Genomic DNA, 21588 nt, shown 5'->3' with positions numbered 1-21588 from the left:
TTGGCCTTGGAGGGAGAATGTACACTACAATCAGCAAATGTTACAAATCAGGGCTCCTCACTGCCCCAAGAGCCCGTTGTTAAGCATTTACCAGCACGCCACTGCTTGTAGGGTTGGTGAGAAATTTGTTCTAATTGGAGTAAGAAGCCATTGGAGGGTTTTGAACTGGGGAATGATGTGATGTGGTTTCATTTTAACAAAATCACTTGGAGAAGGGGCCGTCGGGGTGTAAGAATGGAAGCAGGGAAGTGGATTAGGAAGCTATTGCAGCAGACCAGGTGAAGGGATGGGGAAGGATCATAGGAGAGGAGGCAGTTTAAATTCTGCCTTCTATTTCCTGGTATTCCCTCCCTTACCATCCTGTTGAGCCTCTTTCAATAGAGTGATTCCTCTGGCTGGTAGCAACGTATCTTCCTAGAAAGAGGGTGGGTTTTGCAAGCAGCGGGCCTGGATTCAAATCCTGGATCCACTTCTCAATTGTATCCCTTGGGGAAATTTTTTAATTTCTCTGAGTCACAGTGCCTTATGCACAACACTGAGATACTACCTGACAGAGTGGCTGCTAAAGAGGGTGAAATTCCTATTTATCCTTCTTTCCCTCACCCTCAGCCCAGCACCCAGTGTCCCTCCCTCCATAGGCCCAAGTCCTAGAAACAGCAAGAATGAAAACGCTGGTCACCGGGTTCCCTGCAGCCTACTGGGTTCTCCCAGTTCCCAGGTGGGCCACCAGTGCCACCTAGTGTCCAATCTGGTTCCTGCAGGCCAGGCTTTTCTGTAGGATCTTTTCAGCAGGGATCAGCTCAAGGTTAAAGACTCATGCCAGACAGAGCCAACAGCCCGTTAATTGTCCTAACATTCATTGTCTGACCTGACCAGCAAGCCTGCTCTCTTCTGTCCCCCACTCCCTCCTGGAGTGTTAGTATTGCCTCCATATCCAGATTGTGAAGGGCAAGACCTATGTCTTCAGCATTCATGCCTATTTCTTGAGCAATTACTTTGTGCCAAGCACTCTGCTTCAATCCTTAAGGGAATTATATCTTTATTCTTTATCTGGAGAGATTGAGGCTGAAATGTAAATTGACTCCTTGAGGTCCCTGGGTAAGCAACTGAGGTCAGATTTGATTCCAGGGCTTTTCTCTGCAAGCCCAAGGTTTTGTTTTGTTGTTGTTGTTTTCCACAAAAGCATCCAGCGCAAGTTGGGCAACCAGAAGATGCTCAGGGGTCATTTTAATTATCAGGCTCTTTTAAAGTAGTGAAGCAAAGAGAACACCAAACAGGAATCAGGAGACCCACACTCAGGTTCAAAGTTTGCCATAAAAAGCGTGCTGAGTAACCTTGGGCAAGAATGCCCCGTGTGATCCTCAGCATCCCCGTGATTAAAGAAATGGATCAGACTAGATGATCCAGAAGCCTCCCTCAATCCTGATATTCAACACCGCTCTCGGTTCAGGTTAACATTCTGGGCACTGAGGCCACTGCCTGCGTGAGACCCAGCTCCACCACTCGGTAGCTGTGAGGTCTTGGGTGAGTCACGTATCCCAGGCTCCATGTCCCTCTCCGTGGGGTGAGGACGATGAGGCTGCTCGCTCCCTGCCTCACGGATTGCCGACTTATCTATTAGACCTTCTCAGACAGTGCTTGGTACAGGGTAGGTGGTAAATTCCTGTGCTTTTAACAAAATATTGATTCTACTTGCTATTTAATTCTTTTTGTTAAGCCATTGAACCAGATCGCATACAAGTCTTGTGCTTCACAGACAAGCTTTTCCATTGTTTGACTCCTGCAGGCTCCAGCACACGGTCATGGGTGTCACTGCAGATAAAGCAACACTAAAGGTCATACCTCTGACATACGGTTTCCTCGCAAGATCACTTGGATTACCACTTAAATAAGTCCTGGGGCAAAATGAGGCCCTAAAACCATTAAAGTACACTAAATCTCATCCTTCCAGATAGCTTGGAAATCTGGAGGTCTGACTCCTGAACGAGGCTTCTCTGGGCTTCAGTTTCAGTTTCCTCAAGAGGAAACTGGGGGTGGACTAGCTGAACATAGATGAAGTCCCCTCTTATGGGCCAGTTGCTGTAAGAGGTTTTCACATAGCTAAATCAGAACAAAGGGACAAAGAACCTTGATCTTCTCCGGCTGGGTCATCGTGTGACAGGACCCAGGGCTGGGCAAGGGAATCGTGTGTCCACTCTATCCTATTTGGGGGAATCTCCTTCTGAACAGGCATGTGGGGAGGCTGGTGACAGGACAAATCCCTTCCCGTCTCAGAACCACGGGCCTCTGGAGCAGCACTGACCAATACAACTTTCTGACATGACAGAAGTATTCAGTATCTGTGCTGTCCAGTATGGCGGCCCCTAGCCACCAGTGCCTTCTGAGTACTTGAAATGTGGAACTGAATTTTACATTTGATTGAATTTTAATGAATTTAAATTTAAATAGTGCCCTATGGCTAGTGGCTACCCTATTGAATAGAGCAGCTCTACAGCCGTAAGGCCTGTGGGCATCTTCCTAGAGAGAGGAGGAGGTCATTGAGACACAAGGAGACTAAGGGATTTGCCCAAAGGCATCCAGTGACTCCAAGGCAGAACTGAACCAAACCTAAGTTTTTTCTTATTCTAGGGCCATTTTTTCCTGCATCACCCCTGCATACTTGGAGACTTCAGCCAGGCTTTTCAAAGGCTCCATGCCTTCCTACAGGTTAAGTAGCTACCCATGACCACGATGCTCTTCTGCCCCACATCCTCTCTCTGAACGGTAAACTCCTACCCATTCTTCAAGATCCAATTCAAACATGGCGACCTTCTCTCCACTTTCTGGCAGTTCCTGCTCCTTCCCCATCTTCCTGCAACATTTTGTCTACTTAGCTTCCAGAGCACTCATGATGTAATTAGCTATTTATTTGTCTCCCCACTTGACTAGAATTCCCGAGACGCACAGGCAGTGTTTTATTCTTCTCCCTGTCTCCAGAATCCAGCACAGGAGACTGGTCAACGAACATGTGTGGGATCAACATACTGAATGTACTACAATCGGCAGCCTCCAAATAAGAACAGACCTTTCCCAGAAGATGAGGAGGTGAAACGAGGGATCAGGATGCCTGGGTTCTGTTTGTGACTCACGCTCAGTTGCTAGGTGAGCCTGGGTAAATCATGCCCCCTCCGTGGGCCTGAGGGGGTTGGACTGGGTCATCTCTAGGGCAGGAGCCAGCCCCCTCTCAGGGTCTGAATCTGAGGGACTCTGGGCTCAGTAACTTGAGCAGAGCTGGAGGGGGTTGTGGGAAGCAGTGGTCGGAGGTGGCCGCAGACGATAGCAGGAGCTGCTGGGAATGAGGCCTGAGGTCAGTGAGGCTGAGGGGCTGTCAGCAGACACCACCACATCAGCAGCTGCTGCTGGGCCACTGGGCTGGGAGAGGACGACGGAGCCCTAGACAGGGCGGAGGGAAGACTGGGACAGCAGCAGAGCTTGGAACCGTCCAAACCAGAAAGAGGAGAAAGACAGAACAAAACAAAATACTTATTGCAGAAAATCCGTGTCTGGTCAGTCTCCCCTCCCTGCCTCCTTCCCTTCCTTCTTTCCTTCACATCCCGCATTCGCTCAATATTTCTTCGCAGATTTCGGGAGCTCGGAGCTCTCAGATCATTAGACAAAGAAGCTGAGGCCCCAGATCGGGAGATGACTTACTCCAGGTCACATGGGGAACTACTGGCAAGTCTGGGACAAACAGCGCAGGTGCCTGCCTTCTCAGCTGTACCAAACCACCGTGGGACTGACGGCCAATTGTGCGCCTCACTGGCCTGCCCAGGACTCCTTGTGCGCTGTCACCTCCTTCACGGGGGACCTGGAGTGCCCGTCAGCCCTGCCAGGAACAGCAATCTCTTCCAGGGAGGACAAGGGGACTAGGGTGGTCCTCGGCCTCCTCCGGGCCTCACTCCTTGCGGAGTGGCTTAATTGGATGAGCCTTGGACTTGGAACCAGACGGTTCTGAATTCAAGTTCCTAGAGACTTTTTTTTTTTTTTCCTGGATGAATTCAGAAAGTCACTCATCTCTCAGAATCAGCTTCTTCATCTATAAAATGGAGATAATTATCCGTCACAGGATTACGTGTTGAGGTTTAAATGAGATGGTGTGTGCGATCATGCCTCCAAGACTGATTCAGTAAATGTTCTGTGAATAAACACAACGAGAAGGCAAAGAAAGAGCAGCCCTGTCGGTGGCCTCTGGCCTGGCACTTACAGCGAGGCCGTGGCGTTCTCCTGCTGGACACCAGTAAGTTCACAGAACACCAACACCAGACAAGGTCACCGTAATCATGACACGGCAAGGCAAAAACATACCCCTCCATAATCACATCTGAATACAGACAAAAACAAGAGTACTGTGCAAAATCGTAAAAATGACCCACATCCCCCTCTCTCGGGAACATGGGAGATGGTGGTGGTTTCTTGACCAATTATAGACTTAGTTCTCCCCCATTCTTCCCTGTCTTAGATAAAAAGATACCTAATCGCAGGATTGCCTCTGCCTTCTGACAACACCTAATGCAGAGCAAACTCCTGCTTACAACCAGGCCCTCCTAGCACCCCTTCACCGACCCCAAGCTGCCTCACGGAGCGCCGTGTCCCTCATTCAGCAAGTAGCAAAACCCAAGCTTGCTTCACTACAGGTGTGTTCCTAGTGGCCTTCTGCTATGGGGTATTAACAAAGATATAAATGATGGGAGTGCAGCCCCCGTGGTAGAATAGTGGAGGGATACACACATACACACACACACACACACACACACACCATGTATGTATATATAGATGCATATACATTATATATATGAATTTTCTGTCTGAAGGATCTTTCCCTCAAATCATACAGTACAGATGACTTACTATTCTGCTTATCGATGAAATTGGCCATTTGGTCTAACCAGCCTCTGGTAAAATTTGGAAAATAACCGTCATAGACAAGGGAAGAAACTGAGACAAGGAGAGAGATTTTTATGGAAATCTTACCACGTGCCAGACTTTATCTTATTCAGTCCCATAGCCATTCTGTGGGGGTGGGTACAGTGTTATTTCCTGCAGTTTACAGATAGGGAAACTGAGGCTTGCAGAAGCTTGGTTAGTGTTTGGCTGGGACTTAAAGCCCGTGCTCCTTACACCCAGCCTGTGAGCTCCTCTACCCTCCCAGGGCCCACTCTGCCGCCCTGTCCCTGTGTGCCCTGGCAAACCAGGACCCCTAAATCCGGCTTCTCTAAACCCACAGGCCTAGGTAAGCCCTAACAATTAGTCACGAGTACAGCATAATCCATCAGAGATCAGAAGCCCTTCATGCATTCTCATTTTATAAGTGGGGAAACTGAGGCCCAGGGAAGTAAGTCCCCTCCCCTACCTGGGCTTCCTTCCAACAATTGGCAGAGCTGATTCCTACCAACTTGCAAGGGGCAATGCCATGTAGCTCCTCCCAACTCGGTGTTCAGTGACATCCCTTTGGGAGCTTGTTATCAGCCGCGGTATGAGTATTTACACCATGGATATTGGCGAATGCTATAAATCAGAGTTTTTGTTTGTTTGTTTTTATTCCTTCAGAAGAGAGCCGGTTAAAACATTTACTAGCACACCACTGGCGTCCTCCCACCTGTAAGGAAAAGGAACTGCAAACAGTAGTGGGGATGTGTTTGGGAACAGCTCCCACCAGAGTCCAGGCCAACTGAACCTCCACCTGGCGTGGCTGTGATTTTATCACTCATATCCATATGTTTTGTGATTTATTTGTGTCAGAATAATCCGAGGGTCTTGATGAAAATGTCTGAATCAGATGCTCCGGAGGTAGGGCTCTGGAATCTGCATTTAAATAGGTCTCCTCCGGTGACTTTTTTGGCTCCTGAGTTTGGGTATCACAGCCCTACATCCTCACTGCCTTACCACATGATGCCGCAGACACAGACGGCAGAGTTTAGGCCCACAAAAATATGCAATTCAGCCTCCATTCTTTTTATGATTACTATTATTTATTTGTTGGAGAGAGAGCACAAGCAGGGGCAGAGGGAGAGGGAGAAGCAAGCTCCCCGCTGAGCAAGGAGCCCAATGCGGGACTCATCCCAGGACCCTGAGATCATGACCTGAGCCAAAGGCAGATGCTTAACCGACTGAGCCACCCAGCCGCCCCAGCCTCCATTCTTGAATGCTTGCCATGTGCTAGCTGAGGGTGAATGAAGACAGGCCTGGGTCTGCTTCCGGCTTCTTTCCTCTGTCTCTGAGGTGATGTAGAGAGCTCACCGGAATCAGGCAGAATTCCACTCATGTCACCTCCCAGAAAGTTTCACATAAGTTTGCCTGCTGGGAAGTTCCAGTAGAATCTAGAAAATGTATAGCTAATTTTCAATTATCCACACAATTTGAAGCAGAATTGGGTTAGAGTCCTGGGTATGGTTTCCACTAGATGTGGGATCTAAAGCAAGTCCCTTAACCTCTCTGAGGTTCAGCTGCCTCCTCTGTAAAACTAGCATCTTCCCTAGAGTTTATGAGACTCAAATGAAATAACACTGGGAAGGCAGACTCGTTTATACAGTGCTAGGCACACATTTATCTCCTTAGCTCCCTCACCTTTGCAGGTGGGCCCTCCTTAGCTCTAGCACCATGGGACTGTCTCCCTCACCAGGCTGTGAGCACCTCAGAGAGGGACCTGAGCTTACCCACCTGCGGGTGTCCTGCACATAATAAGTATTTCCTAAAGGTCTGGTTTAAATATGAATGTATGACCTACATGTAGATATAGACAGATAAAGCCACCCATGCATAGACACACATAGACACTGGTATGGGATTATTCGCAGAGAGGTGACATGGAATTGTAAATGGAGCACAGGGCTTGGGGTCAGGAGTTTTAAGTATTAGGGTGGGAAACTGTATCCACCGCTGAACAATAAATTATCACAAACGTAGAGGCTTAAAACAACCCGTCTTGGGCGCCTGGGTGGCTCAGTTGGGTTAAGCGACTGCCTTCGGCTCAGGTCATGATCCTGGAGTCCCAGGATCGAGTCCCGCATCGGGCTCCCTGCTCGGCGGGGAGTCTGCTTCTCCCTCTGCCCCTCCCCCCTCTCATGTGCTCTCTCTCATTCTCTCTCTCTCAAATAAATAAATAAAATCTTTTAAAAAAAAACCAAAACACATCTTGATGAGCTCACAGATTCAGGAATCCAGTGTAGCTTAGTTGAGCCGTCCACCTAGAGTCTCACAAATCTGCAGCCGAGGAGTCAGCCAGGGCTGCAGTATCATCAGAGGCCCAATTAGGGAAGCGTCTGTCTCCTCACTCAGGTCATTAACAGGCTTCAGTTCCTTGCAGCTGTACAACTGAGACCTTCACTTTCCTGTCGGCTGTTGGTCAGAGGCTGCCCTCAGCAGCTAGAGTCGCCTGCAGTTCCTTGCCACGGGCGCCTCCCAACGTCGGCATCCCATAAGATGGCAGCCTGCTTCTTCAGGGCCAACCAGGGACTTAGAGAGAGACACCAGCAAGATGGGTCCTGCAATTTTAAGTCATGTAACCATGTAACCACTTATGTCATAATGTGTACCCCATCCATTCCATCACCTTTGTTATATTCTATGTTAGCAGCAAGTCCCAGACCCTGCCCACACTCTCGTGGAAGGACTTACGGTCTCTCCACCACAGGAACTCAGATGAACCTCATGAAGGATCTTCCTTGTAAAGCTGGCAGACAGATTTGGGGCATGTTAGAGGTCTGAGAGACCTTCTAACCATTTCACTCTCTACAGGAGAAAACAGAAGCCCAGAGAGATGGAATCACCAATCAGTATACAGCATAATCAGACTGGAATCTAGACCCCCTGCCTTCCAATTTCCATTCTACTCTATTGCTTCTCTCCCTGCTTTTTGTCAGGACTTTGAGGCCAATAGACAAAAATTTAGGTGACACTTGGAAGACGTAACTCAGTGGACATTGGAATGTCTTGGAATAGCTACAGAATAAATCCAGATTCTTCGTATATGACATTCAGGGCCCTTTGACTACCCGGCCCAACCAAGCTTTCTTGTCTCAACTTTTACCAGCTCCCCCTGGTATGTTCCTTCACAGAAAACTATGTGCAGCTTTTCCACCAGGAATGCCTTTCTCTTTCTATGCCTAGAAAACAAAGAAACAAAAAAAATCCACAAATAAATAAACCTACTTATCTTTTGAGTCCCAGTTCAGATGCCACCATCTCTGTGAAACCCTCCTTAATTCTTGTAGGCAGAACTAATCACTCCCTCCAATCACTTAGGATTTCGTTCAGTCTCCTGTATACCCCTTTTCATATGTATGATAGTTGTTTTTGAGTTCCGCTTCTCCTGTGAAACTCAGACCTTAGATTAGGGTTATTAGAAAGATGTGAAACCAATTTGGTTTAAACCAGTCCATCCTGTCTGCTGGCTTTGTCAAGAGACCCCCACAGCCTCTCCTGCTGAGCTGAAACACAACCAAGGTTAATGAGAGTATTTATTTCAAAGTAGATGTCTCCAGAAGCTCACTGCAAGTCAAGGAAAGGCTAGTTAGATCCCCACCCAATCACATTCTCCTCGACCATTCCCTTAGCCCTTTGCTCTGATCAGTAAATCTCTACTGATTGATTGAACAGAATTGGACTGTCATTCAACAACCATAATTGATGTCTACCAAAGAGATGCATAAGACTTAAGAAAAGGGCATGAAAAATCTAAAGCATGTGGGCTTTAGAACCAAAAAAGTTTGATTCAAAGCCAGACCCAACTACTTATCAGTTCTATGACCTTAAACAAGTCACTTAACTTCTCTGACCTCAGATTCCTCAGCTAAATAGGGGATAACGATGTCTGCTTCCTAAGCGCTGCTGTGTGCGTTACATGAGAGGATATATGTGCCTGGCCCAGGGCAGATGCTGTGCCCTTGACCCATCCACGAAGAATCACGAGTCACGCGGCAATACTTCTCATCCTCTGTGATGGATGCTGTCACAGACAGGAAGTCCCGGGTGAATGGAGGGACTCATTATATCGTACAGAAAAGGAGGAAGGGAAAGGCTTCAAACAGGATGAGCAGGAATGGCCAGGAGGACATTCCAGGCAGAGGGACCAGAAAGCACAAAAGCAGGCTGTCCTCACACCTTGTCTTCATTTCATCTGCTTCCAGCTTAGGTGGCATCTAGGCCCTGAAGTTAACAGAGAGATAAGACAGCATCTTCTTCCGTGACAGATGACTGACATTTTTATTTCTTTGCCATACCAAAGAAAGCGCCTTCTCTCTCAACCAGAAATATGAAATAATCCAATTTGCAGCTAAGTTAATGCTGAGAATTGAAATGCACTGGATTCTAAAGTTCTGATTCTAAGAAGAATGTCAAATGAGTCTCATTCCCAGTACATGTGATACATTTTAAAATGTTTTACCGAGTGTGAGGCTATCAAAATTGAGACATATTATGACCTGTGGGTGATAGAGTTGCTGTGGGAGCTCTTTGAACCTTCTAAGATTTTACATCCATGATTGCATGATCTAAATATCTTCAACCCCCCGAATCCTAGAATGTTAGCTATGGAGGACCCCGCAGAAGTTCAACCTCCGCATCTTCCTGATGGAGAAACTGAGGCCAAGATGTGGGGAATGAACTGCCTAAGACCATAATTTCTGACCCTGGGATGTAGGCCTGTCAACGTCGAGTCCAAGGCTCTTTCTGCTGTATGACAGTTACCTACTCCTGAGGGACTGTTAAAAGTTTAGGGTGGGTTTTCTCAAATTGTATAGTTCCATACAATTTGAAAAGGATTCATTTCCTTTGCATCCAATCGGCCGTGGTTTGTTTGTTTGTTTTTTTTAAGATTTTATTTATTTATTTCAGAGACAGCGAAAGAGGGAACACAGGCAGGGGGAGTGGCAGAGGGAGAAGCAGACTCCCCGCTGAGCAGGGAGCCTAACACTGGGCTTGATCCCAGGACCCTGGGATCATGACCTGAGCCGAAGGCAGACGTTTAAACGACTGAGCCACCCAGGCACCCCCAATCAGCCATTTTTAACAAGGTCAATACTAATAGGTTTTATCAAACCTCAGGCTCTTGACCATGCCCTTAGTATTTAGGCCCTGAAGGTAATAGAACCTTAAAGTAGAAAGGGATTTTGGAGGTCTAGCTTGCTCAACTCCCCTTCCACCAGAGAAATAGCCTTCTTGAGCATATTCAGTAATGCATTCATTTCTCCCAAGGGTATTCAGCCCACTGTGTGGCCAGGACTCCACGTTTCAGCAAGCAGAACTCTGTTTCTCTGTCTACTCTGTCCATTAAGAGAAAAGGAAGAAGGGAAAGGATGCTTACTTATTGAGCACCATTCGGGTACCAGGCACATGTGAGGGGCTTGGGTATATCACCTCATTTGGTTCTTAAAATATCTCTCTAAAGTAGATGTGATCATTCCAATATATGACCGAAAAAAAAAAAAAAAGACTCAGAGAGTTTCAATAATGTGCTCAAGTTCATCCACAGTAAGTGGAAGATTCAAGCCCATGTTAACTCTTTGGAATGTCCTGCCTCCCCTGCCTTCTGTCTCTCTTCCATAAAGCCTTTCGGCACGCCACACTACAGCATCCTTTCAAAATAAAAAATCCCCCGCTTAAATGCCTTTGATGGCTCTTCAATACCCACTTGAGGTAAATAGTCCAAGCTCTTTACCTTAATATCCAAGGCCCTTGACAATCTGGCTCCCACTGGACTTTGCAGGCTCGCTCCCCTCTACTCCGCCAGCGCATCTGAGGTTTTCCAGGAGGATGCCTTTCTATCTGCACTTGCTGCCTGAATGCCCTTCCCTTCTCTGCCTAAAGCTCCGCAGAGGATGTCACCCCCTTGATGGGGCCTTGCAGGCTCTCTGCAGAATTCATTCTTCTCTGCCCTCCTCCAGCACATCGTACACACCCCCTTTTGCACTGTTTCGGTCCTGCGTAGTCTAAGACCCTCTGGGGCAGGGATTGTATTTTACTTTGCTTTGCATTCTCAGTTCTTGACACATAATAGTAAATGCTATACATATTTATGGACTAGAATGGAGGCTTAATCCTTTTCTGGATGTGAATCCTTCCATTACCTGAAGACCTCTCTGAGACCTGCCTATGCCATTCTTTTCCTAGTTATTTCTTCTCTAGACCAGAGAGTCCCAGCTCCTTCAGCTGTTTCTTGTAAAGTCCAATTTCCAGAATCTTGGGGGTTCCTGGGGGGCTCGGTTGGTTAAGCGTCTGCCTTCGGCTCAGGTCACGATCCTGGGATTGAGCCCAGGGAGTCAGCAGGGAGTCTGCTTCTCCTCTCACTCTGCCCCTCCCACCCCTGCTCCTGCTCACTTTCTCTCTCTCTTTCAAATAAATAAAATCTTTAAAAAAAAGTCTGATTTCCAGATTTTTATCATCTTGGTCATTTGCTTCTGGGTGACAATTTGTCAATATCCCTCTTTTAAAATATGATGCCTAGGACGCAACTTAGGAGATCGGATGAAGTCTGGCTACACCAGAACAGAGTTAAGAGGATTCCACCGTCTGATTTAGAGGTAACATTTCTTTAACCATGTCTGTGTGCCAGGCATTTCTGCCTACTTTATCTTCTTTCACTCCTGCAATAATCCGGCAAGGTAGGAGTTGTTTTTCCTGCCTGATAGATGAGGATACTAGCCATCTGGTAAGGTACTTTGAGAACAAGTTAACTTAAAGTCACACACCCAGAGCACAAAGCGAGCTTGCGGCCAACTGATACCTTGAGCTCATTTTGACGTCAACCGCTGTCAAGTTATTTTTTTTTCTTGTTACCAGCTAGTAACAGGCTTAAGAGTAACTGAGGACAAAAAGAATCTGTGCCTTTAGAAGGGTGTGGAGCCACAGCTCAGAGAAAAGGTAGGTTGGGTTAATGACCAACTTCCTAACAATAACAGCCTTTATCTAGGACCTCAGACAGAGTCTGGAATTTCTCAGCCACGTAGCTTCCTAGAACTATTTTTATTTGGTATCTTACAGAAGGGAAAAGAGCAGAAATGTCTTAATCAGTGAGATTTGGGTTCAGCACTTCTCTGCAAAGCCCTCAGACCATCAGAATTTGAGCAGCCAGTCCAGGCAGGGCCCTGTGAGTTACAGAGTAGGCAAGAAGGAGGTTGCTGCTCTGGTCTATGGCCTGGGCCTGCGAGGACCCCACTGCACACATCATTCCATAAATATCTACCGAGCATCACCGTGTTTCACGTATGGTGTGAAGTGCTGAGCACGTAATGAAGATTCTAGAGTCAGTTCCAGCCTTCTGGAGCATATCATCAGCTGGAAGACAGGTGCAGAAGCAAATGATACGTACGTGACCTAGGAAGTGTAATGATGAAAGGATTTGCCCAGGCTACTAAGGGAGCAAGAGAAAGGATATTTAACCTGTCCTGGGCGAGGGTGAAGACAAGGGATCAGGGGAAACTTTAGCTTCACGGTTGAGCAGGAGTTAACCTGGTGAGGGTAGGAGGAAGAGACAGAAAAAAGAAGAAATTCCAGGTATGAGCAGAGGCTCAAAGGCATAAAGTTCCCATAGAGTATAGAAAAAATTACAGGCAGTTTGGTGCTTAATTACACTTCAAGAGGCTGGGGAGGTAGACAGGATTATCAAGTGTGTGTTGTGTGTGAGGCACTGTGATAAAACACTCACATACAAGGGGTGCCTGGGTGGCTCAGCCGTTCAGCATCTGCCTTCGGCTCAGGTCATGATCCCAGGGTCCTGGGATCCCACATCGGGCTCCTTGCTCAGCAGGGAAGCCTGCTTCTCCCTCTCCCACTCCCCCTGCTTGTGTTCCCTCTCTCGCTGTCTCTCTTTCTCTGTCAAAAAATAAAAATCTTTAAAAAAAAAACAACACTCACATACAAAACACCTTATTTCAGATCATCAACTCACTGTGTGACCTTGAATGAGTGACTGCACTTCTCTGGGCCTCGTGAGTAAAATGAGGATGAGAAGAATTCCAAGGCCCCATCTAATCTCAACTCTGGCATAACCGAGGGGAAGGCATTCTCATCTATGGTCTGTCTACCATGTTTACAGAAATGCTAGTCAGAATGATGGAGCATCATGGCCCTGTTTCCCCAAGTTTCCCCAAAAAGAAGAAATTCCAGGTGTGAGCACAGGCTCATAGGCAGAGTATTCAAGAGGAAGCGAATTCTGTTAGACTTGAAAATGTTTACCAAGCATCTACTGTGTGCAGGATTCAGAAAAGACACAGATTAAAATTGCTATGTAGCAGGGCGGGTGATGATAAATGCCATCGGCAAGGGTCAGATGGCGAGCTGTGGGGAGCTCAGGGTTGGGAGAGATCCGAGCCAGCTTGGAAGGCTGGAGCAAGGATTCCTGGGGGAGAAGGCGTTTGTGATGGGCACAGGGTGCACAGAAGGTCAAGGAAGAGGCTGAGCAGAGGCATTCCTGGCAAAGGAAGCAGCAAGAGCCTGGCAAACCAATCAAAAACTGTACTTCTGCTCCCCCCACCTGCAGCCCCACTTCCCCCTGCACATCCTCTGCTCATCCCACCCTGCCCACTCTCAGGATTCTTAGCTGACAGTTGAGACTCTCCAGAACTAAGCCTCGTTCTCTCTGTCCAGCTCACTGACCCATGCTGCTCCTATGTGGACCCTCTGCTCCAGGACACAAAGCTATTCGCCGTTTCTTAAATGCTCCCTCAGTTTTCTGTTCCTATCTCACTCTATCTTCTCCAGACAATGCCCCCTTCCCCTAATACTCCCTCTCCCCCCCTCTAACTTTCCTACCCATCATTCAAGGTCAACCTAAAATACCACCTTCTCTATAAAACCCTCCCTGACTCTCTTCCAAACATGGCAACATTCTGACTGCATTTCCCTCCTGGCACTTGGTACTTCCTGCCTTGCATAGGAATACCTTTCCTCATGAGACTAACTCCATGAGCAGAATGCCATGCTATATGGGTATCTCTCCCAAGGGTTTCACACAGGGGCACTCAGTAACAGAGCAGGTGATCAGCTCCCCAGTAAACACATGGGCCGTAAGCAAAGTGGTCAGAGGGAGAGGGTAAACAAACCTGCCCTTTGACCATCATGGAAGGAGAAGGGGAGTTCTGTCGTCATGGGCTATCCAGCATCATTGCCCTAAACTCAGGGGAGGTATGGAGCTCACCTCTAGCTCCTGCAGTGCACTCTGTTATCCCATCCTCATAATTGCTTCTAGGAGGTTCAGGGCTCCTGGTGAATCCAATCAGAAAATTTCCAACTATTCTTCTGATGACAAACTTAGTATACAGATGAAATCTGTTTAAAGTGCCCATTTAATGATCTTACGCAGCCTTGAAACAGAAAAATGAGTCACAAAAGGCCAACAGCCAGAAGAAGGTGGGAAAGGGCAAACATCCACATCAGGATGGAGGTGAAGCATGTGATGGGCTTCAGGGCCACCACCCCACACCACACCCACTTGTTGTAAGCTCCATAAGCCAACTTTTCCTTTTCCTTCACCAATTCTCCCTTAGGGTCCCTGTCCACCCAAAAGTGAAAATGAAATGTTGGACTATAAAAGTAAACTATTGTTTCCTTGATGGTCAGTCCCGAAATAATCATTCTTTCTTGCTATTTCCTTATGGAGGGAAGGGTGTGGAGCCACATGTTATTCCTTAATGTATTACATAAAACAGCAGGCCTGGGGTTTGCTAGCATTCCTTCTTAAACTTTTTTTTTTTTTTCCTATTTTCTTCCCTCTCTGTTGCCTCTGCACTTCTGGGCTTCCGCCCCTCTGCAATCCTTTCCAAGGGTCTGCTCACAGCCCAAATCCACACTCCATCCGCTTCTTGGTTTTACAACTCCTTGTGTCTCCTTTTTAGAAATTCAAACATTAAGCAATGACATCTATGACACACTGTGCCCAGGGATACTAAGTGGAATAAATGGGAAGTGCTCCCCTCAAAGAAGAGACAGACTCAGCTAAGATGCTACAATGTGATACACTTCATACAGAGATATTTACCAAGTGACAGCACAGAGGAGGGAGCAAGGAATTCTTCCTGAGAAGTGTCAGAGACGTTTTGACCTGGGGAGAAAAGAGAAGCAGGAATCCAAAAGACAATATATACCCTTGTCTATTTTCTTAGCAAGCCTGGAGGAACAGCTCCTTCAGAAGAAGCCTTGTCTGAGAGAGTGGAGCTACAGGTGTGAACAAGGTTCCTGATCCCAAGAAACTGACAGCCTAGAAAAGGAGTTTAAAAATGTACCCTAATAATGGCAAGACAACACTTATCGAGCCATGGAGTTACAGAACAAACCAGCAGGGGAGTTCATAGAGACTTCTCCCTGGGTGTAGTAGGCAGAATTCTAAGAAGGTCCGCAAGATTTCTGGCCCCTGGTGTATGCATCCTGCATAATCCCTGAGAGAGTGTATATGATGAATCTTACTCTCGAGATTAGGTTTATGTAACATGGCACAGTTGCCCTCGAGTAGGGAGGTTACCTGGCTTGACCTAACCTAATTACAAGTTTTGTAAAAGCTCAGAGTTTTCTCTGACAGTTGAAGAAGGAGAAATCAGAGAGATTCAAAGAGTGAGGAGGATTTGATGTGAGAGATTCTCTGTCGATGAGATGGAAGGGGGGCCATGAGGCAAGGACCTAAAAGTCGCCCCCAATTGACAGCCAGCAAGGCAACGGGGATCTCAGTCCTAGAACCATAGAGAAATGAATTCTGTCAAGAAGCTGAAGGAGCTGGGAGCAGACATTTTCCTCATCAAGCCTCCAGATAAGAAGGTAGCTGGCCAGCACTTTGACTTCAGCCATATGATACCCCGAGTGGAGAACCCAGCCATGCCTCGCCAGACTTTAGACCCACAGAACTAATCAATGGTGGTGCTAAATTTGTAGTAATTTGTGGTAATTTGTTACGAAGCAATAAGCACTTACAACACTGTCCTCTTGTTGGCTGTTTACATACCAATTTCCCCAACTGTGTGCTCCTTGGATTCAGGCCATATCTAATTATCCTCGTAACCTTAGGCTACTCATAAGACAGGTACTCCCTCAAATTCCATCAAATGAATGTTTAAAGGAGACTCAGGGATGCAGATGAGGACCTGGATGCAGATCAGGATCTGAATACACTCTGCCCATTCCCTCCTCCCAGAGGCAGGGAGACTGACGTGGAGCCCAATGCTCAGACAAGAGGAGGAGGCCCCTTTCAGTCCAGCGCTCCAAGGCCAATATAGTCCACAGACAAAGCAAGTTGCCCGGCATTAGCTGTCCCAGCTACAGCCCCAAACTTGGCTTAGGTGGACTAGCTTTCAAGGAGCACTGCTCACAGAAGCATCATTAATCAAGAGTCCCTGTGTGACCTGAGAGTTACCATGTTCTAAATAATACCCACGGGCGCCTGGGTGGCTCAGTTGGTTAAGCGACTGCCTTCGGCTCAGGTCATGATCCTGGAGTCCCGGGATCGAGTCCCGCATCGGGCTCCCTGCTCGGCAGGGAGTCTGCTTCTCCCTCTGACCCTCCCCCTCTCATGCTCTCTCTCTCTCTCTCATTCTCTCTCTCAAATAAATAAATAAAATCTTTAAACAAATAAATAAATAATACCCACATCCATCTCAGTAGGGCTCTTGGGATTTATAGTTCACAGAAGATCTTAGCTATAGGTGAAAGCTGAATATATTTTCAACCAGTCAAAGTAAAAGTAAACAAGTCCTTGAATCTCAGCTATTCATTTCTTGTGAAACATTGTTTTTAATACGAAATTAAAAAAAAAACACAACACAATGAACACTTGTGTACCCTCCACCTTGCTTGCAAATAGTTAAAATTCCCTGTGTGTCTCCCTGATGGCATTCTCATCCCCAGCCCCCTAGAGATAACCACTCCCCTGAACTTATTGTTTCCATGTTGGTCTTTATGTTTTCCTACATGTGTATGTGTGTCCCTCAACAAGGCTGATAATGCTTTGCTTATTCTTAAACTTTACATAAGTGGCAACATGCTGCTTATCCTTTTTGGTTCAGTGCTACTTCTAAGATATTTTCATGTTATTACATGTGGCTCTAGATCAGGGTTTGGCAAATCTTTCTATAAATGGCCAGACAGTCAATACTTTAGGCTCTGTAGGTCACAAGGCCCATTGTAACACAAAAGCAGCCATACATAACCTGACTGGGTTCCAAAAGACCTTTATTTTCATATAAGTTTCATCTGTCATGAAATATTCTTCTTTTGATTTTTTTCAACCATTTAAAATGTAAAAGCCATTCTTAGCTTCTGAGCCATACACAAACAGGAGTGGGCTAGATTTGGCCCAAGGACCCAGGATTTGTCAATCTTGCTTTAGATCATTCATTCTTATTGCTATAGAATATTCTGTTCATTTTACATCCTTTAAACACATTCCCAAATATTTACAGGCTCAAGAAATTTAGGAGGCACTGTTTTAGATCAGACACTGGTCCTGCTCTTAAGAAATTTACTGTGTACATAGGCAAGATAAAACATGTTAACCAATAATAAGGTAGAAAGTGATAAAGACCCTAATAGACGTTTGAATGGCCTGCCATGAGAGCTAACAGGAGTGGAGGCAGGAGAGCTCGTTTCATTTTGGCCCAGTGTTTGAGAAAATGGGCTATAGAGCCGGGATGCCTGGGTTCCTATTCTGACTCCACCATTTACTGACCGTGTGACCTTGGACAAGTTACTTTATCTTCTTGTGCCTTGGTTTCCTCATCTGTAAAATGCAGATCATAGTCATGCTTACTGCATAGGTTTGTTATGAAAATGCAATTGTCACAAGAATTAATTTAGTACATGCAAAGCATGTAGAAAGTGCTGGTTCAAAGTAAGCATTACATAAACATTGGTTTTTATTATTCAAGCTGGAAGATCATGGAAGGCTTTGTGGAGGCAGTATGAAATCCGAGTTTTTAAAAGAGGGGAAGGATTAGGACATACAGAAATGGAGAGGAAGGAATTCTAGAAGACAGGGCAGTACCTGGAAAAGCCCAGAGTGGCAAAGGACAAGTGTAGAAAAGTACAAGTGAACCAAGTAAAGGAGAACCAAGAGAAGTGAATTTAGAAAGGAAAGTTATGGCCCGACCATGGAGAGCCTTGAGTTCAAGGCTAAGACATTGGATTTTGTCCTGTAGGTACTGAGGACTGCTTAAGTTTTAGGAACTGGGGTTTGACATGATGCTTCTAGCTCTTGGCAGCTGTGGGAGGCAAGTTTGAGAGGAGTCAGAATTAGGTTACAACTCCAACAGTCCAGGGAATGGGGCCTTCACTGGGGAAAAGGCAGGATGCTTTGGAAATGGACTGGATGTGGAAGACAGGGAGGCATTTTAAAAAGCACCACCATGGCTTTAAGACTGGGTGACTGGGAGGATGGCAATGCCATTGTCTGAAATGGGGAACACAGCTAGAAAGAGAAGGTTTAGGAGGGAGAGTCATGATTTTGGTTTGTAAGCCATGAAGTTTAAGGACTCTGTATGGAATTGTCTAATGGAACCGGAGCTAGGAACAAATATGGTTGGGAATGGGCTGGTGACCTAGACTACATGGTTCGAGTTAATCCTTCCAACAACTTGATGAGATAGGTATGTGATTACCCTCCCTCTATTGTAGAAAGGAAGAAACTGAAACCAGAGAAGTTAAGGCTAACCCCACAGCTCACAATCAACCACCCCACTCAACTGCCACTGCAGCTGGCTTTCTCAGGGCTTCACCCTAGGACAGTCCCTCAGACCCTGCTCAGACTATTTGATGCTCTGGGGAGCTTGGACTATTTACCTTCTTGGCTTTAGCAAGTTGGAAGCAGATGTGAAGGGGGTGGGCATAATGACAGCATGATAAGTGGCAGCTAACAACCAGAAACTTGAAGAAACCATCATGAGAACCCCAAATCATAGCATTCTGGGGACATTTGTTAAGGTGGAATATAGTCCTTCACTCTTCAACAGCCCAAGAGGATTTCTTCATGATAAAGCCCGATATTGCTACCAGTTTGTATTCATAACGAATCAAGAAAATAATAAGTCTATTTCTGGAAGTTCCAGATAGCTAGGAAGTTCCTAATACATCTTTTTTTTTTTTTTTTAAGATTTTATTTATTTGACAGAGAGGGAGAGAGAGGGCGAAGCAGGCTCCCCGCTGAGCAAGGAGCCCAATGTGGGACTCAATCCCAGGACCCCGGGATCATGACCCGGGCCAAAGGCAGCCGCTTAACCGACTGAGCCACCCAGGCATCCCGCTAATACATCTTTAAAAGATTTTCACCTGGTATGGATGATTTCTTATTTTAATGTTATAGGAACAGACTCTCAGCACTCTGGGGGAACTTCTCTTCAAAAGCAGCTTTCCAGATGGCAGAGATTTTGATTCAGTTGTTTCCCCCCCACTGCCTAAAGAGCCCTAGAGGTATGTGGAGGATAGCCTGGGCTGTGTAGCTTTAGGGGACCCTCTGCCAAGATTCCCAGTCCTACTCAGGTAACTTCTTGGTAACTTCTCGTCATGGGTAACTTCTTCCCTTCCTCTCATCTGCCTCCCTGACTTGCTTCTCAGAAAACAGGCAATAAGAGGTAACAGCGTGCTGGGGTCAGAAGGAGAAATAGCATCCACAGCAAACATGAGCACAATCCTCAGTACACAGGGCCCAGTGGAAATAAAGGAATAAAACGCTTGCCCTGGTGCTGACCTGTCAGGTGGTGAGGCCATACCAAATTAGGAATAAAAAGACCAACATCTGTGTCCTAGCTCTGTTGCTTACCTGCTCTGCACTTTCCTGTTTCTATCCCTCTGCCTGGAATGCCAGTGCCTTATGAACATATCCCTCAAGTCCTGGCTTGGGTCTTGAGAGCTCTTTCTGAAACACAAATCTGATTAAGTTACTCCCCCATTTAACACTCTGTAGCTTCTCAGTGCCCAAGCAGGGCCATTCATAAACGCTTTGGTCTCAAGATCCCTTTCCACTCTGAAAAATTATTGAGGATCTTGAAGGGCTTTTTTAAATGCAGTTTGTTCCTTCTGTCAATATTTACCATATTAGAAATTAAAACTGAGAAAGTTCTAAATTTTTATTCATTTAAAAATTACAATAAACTCATTACAGTTAACGTAAGCACATTTTCAATGAAAAATATATTTTCTACAACAAAATGTTAAAGAGTAGCGTCTTACATTTGTGCAAATCTCTTTAACGCCTGGCTTAAAAGAAGACAGCTGGATCCTAAAATCTGTTTCTGCATTTAAGCTGTTGCAATATCATATGTCCTATATTCTATGGAATACGTCACTGTACACTCATGAGAGAATGGGTGGAAAAAAGCAAACCACATTTAGCATTATTCTGAAAATAATTCAGAGCTCACTGACCCCTGAAAGGATCCGAGGGACATTCACGGGTCCCAGAACCACTTGATGAAAACCACTGGCCTACAAGGTGAATTCTAAGGTAGACATACAAGGACATTCAATGTCATTCTAGACCCTATAATACCTCCTCCCAGGTTCTGGCTTCCTTTCCCTGTCTAGCTTCAAGCTGCATCATCACCATATCCATATGTCTCCCATACTCCCGCCACACCACTCACACCAGCCAGCCATACGGTATCATGCCTTTACGCCTTTGCATCCATCCTTCCCTCTGCCTGAAATTAGCTTCCCCCTTGCAGGCTCTTTCAAGAGTCAATTTGAACGTGTTGGACTCTCGGGTGCCTCCTTCGACCCACCCTAACAGAGCTGACCACTCCCTGCAGGCAGAGTACAGGCTTTGAAGTCAAACAGGCTGGAGATCAATCTTCTCCACTCAGTCATTTCCTGGCTGGGTGATCTTGGACAAGTGGTTTCACCCCTCTGCTAAGGATTACCCGCGGTGGACGTGGCGGTTAATCCAGAGGAGTATATCGGAGTGCTAGCGGGCACTGAAAGAATGACCTTTTGTACAGTGCCTGGCACAGAGGGCTCACCGCGTACTTGATGAATCGGGTGGAGCCATGAAGGACCGCGGGAGCTTGTACTTAACTTAGCATTTACTTACCAGGTCCCTGCACGGTCCCATGGGCTTTACAAACATTAACTTAACCTCACAGCAGCCCCTTGGATCAAGTACTATCACGTGAGAGATGAGGGCCCTCAAGGAGAGGAGCGAAGTCACTTGCTCAAGGTCATCCATCACACAGCTGGTCAGCAAAGGGGCGGGGACTCGAGCCCCAGAGCGCCCGCTCTGCGTCAGCTGGGCTGTGGGGCCGAGACCTGACCGCTCTTGGCTCCGCCGTCTCGCCCACGGGCCCCCGCGCCGCCTCGGAGTGGGTGACCGGCGGCGGGACTCGAACCCGAGCTCCGAGCCCTCTCCAGGCCCGAGCCCTCTCCAGGCCTCAGTTTACCCGTCCGGGAGACGCGGCGCGGAGAACCGGGCCGGGCGCGGATCCGGACTCCGGGTGGGAGGCGACGGGGCTAACGGGGCCGGGCCGCTCGGTGGCGCCCTCCCCACGCAGCCCCGCCCCGCCCCCCGCGCGCGGGCCCAACGGCCAAGGCGCGCGCCACCCTGCGGCGGGAGGGGGAGGGGGAGGTGGGGGAGGTAGGGGAGGT

General features: G+C 47.0%; 1 long non-coding RNA gene across 1 annotated transcript; it reads right to left on the bottom strand.

Moving 5' to 3' along the window:
• Nucleotides 1–4650: 4650 nt before the first annotated feature.
• Nucleotides 4651–21499, bottom strand: LOC115936572 (uncharacterized). The gene is made up of 3 exons (XR_004071988.2): nt 21038–21499; nt 7654–7767; nt 4651–7520 (listed from the first exon to the last, which is right to left on the bottom strand). It is a non-coding gene; the product is annotated as an uncharacterized LOC115936572 (long non-coding RNA).
• Between the last annotated feature and the right edge of the window lie 89 nt (nt 21500–21588).

This window comes from Leptonychotes weddellii, chromosome 4 (genome assembly GCF_054177405.1).
Source record: "Leptonychotes weddellii isolate Sample4059 chromosome 4, ASM5417740v2, whole genome shotgun sequence".
NCBI classification, from domain to species: Eukaryota; Metazoa; Chordata; class Mammalia; order Carnivora; family Phocidae; genus Leptonychotes; species Leptonychotes weddellii.
Note: the sequence above shows the minus strand (reverse complement) of the source record. Positions and strands in the feature narration are given on the sequence as shown.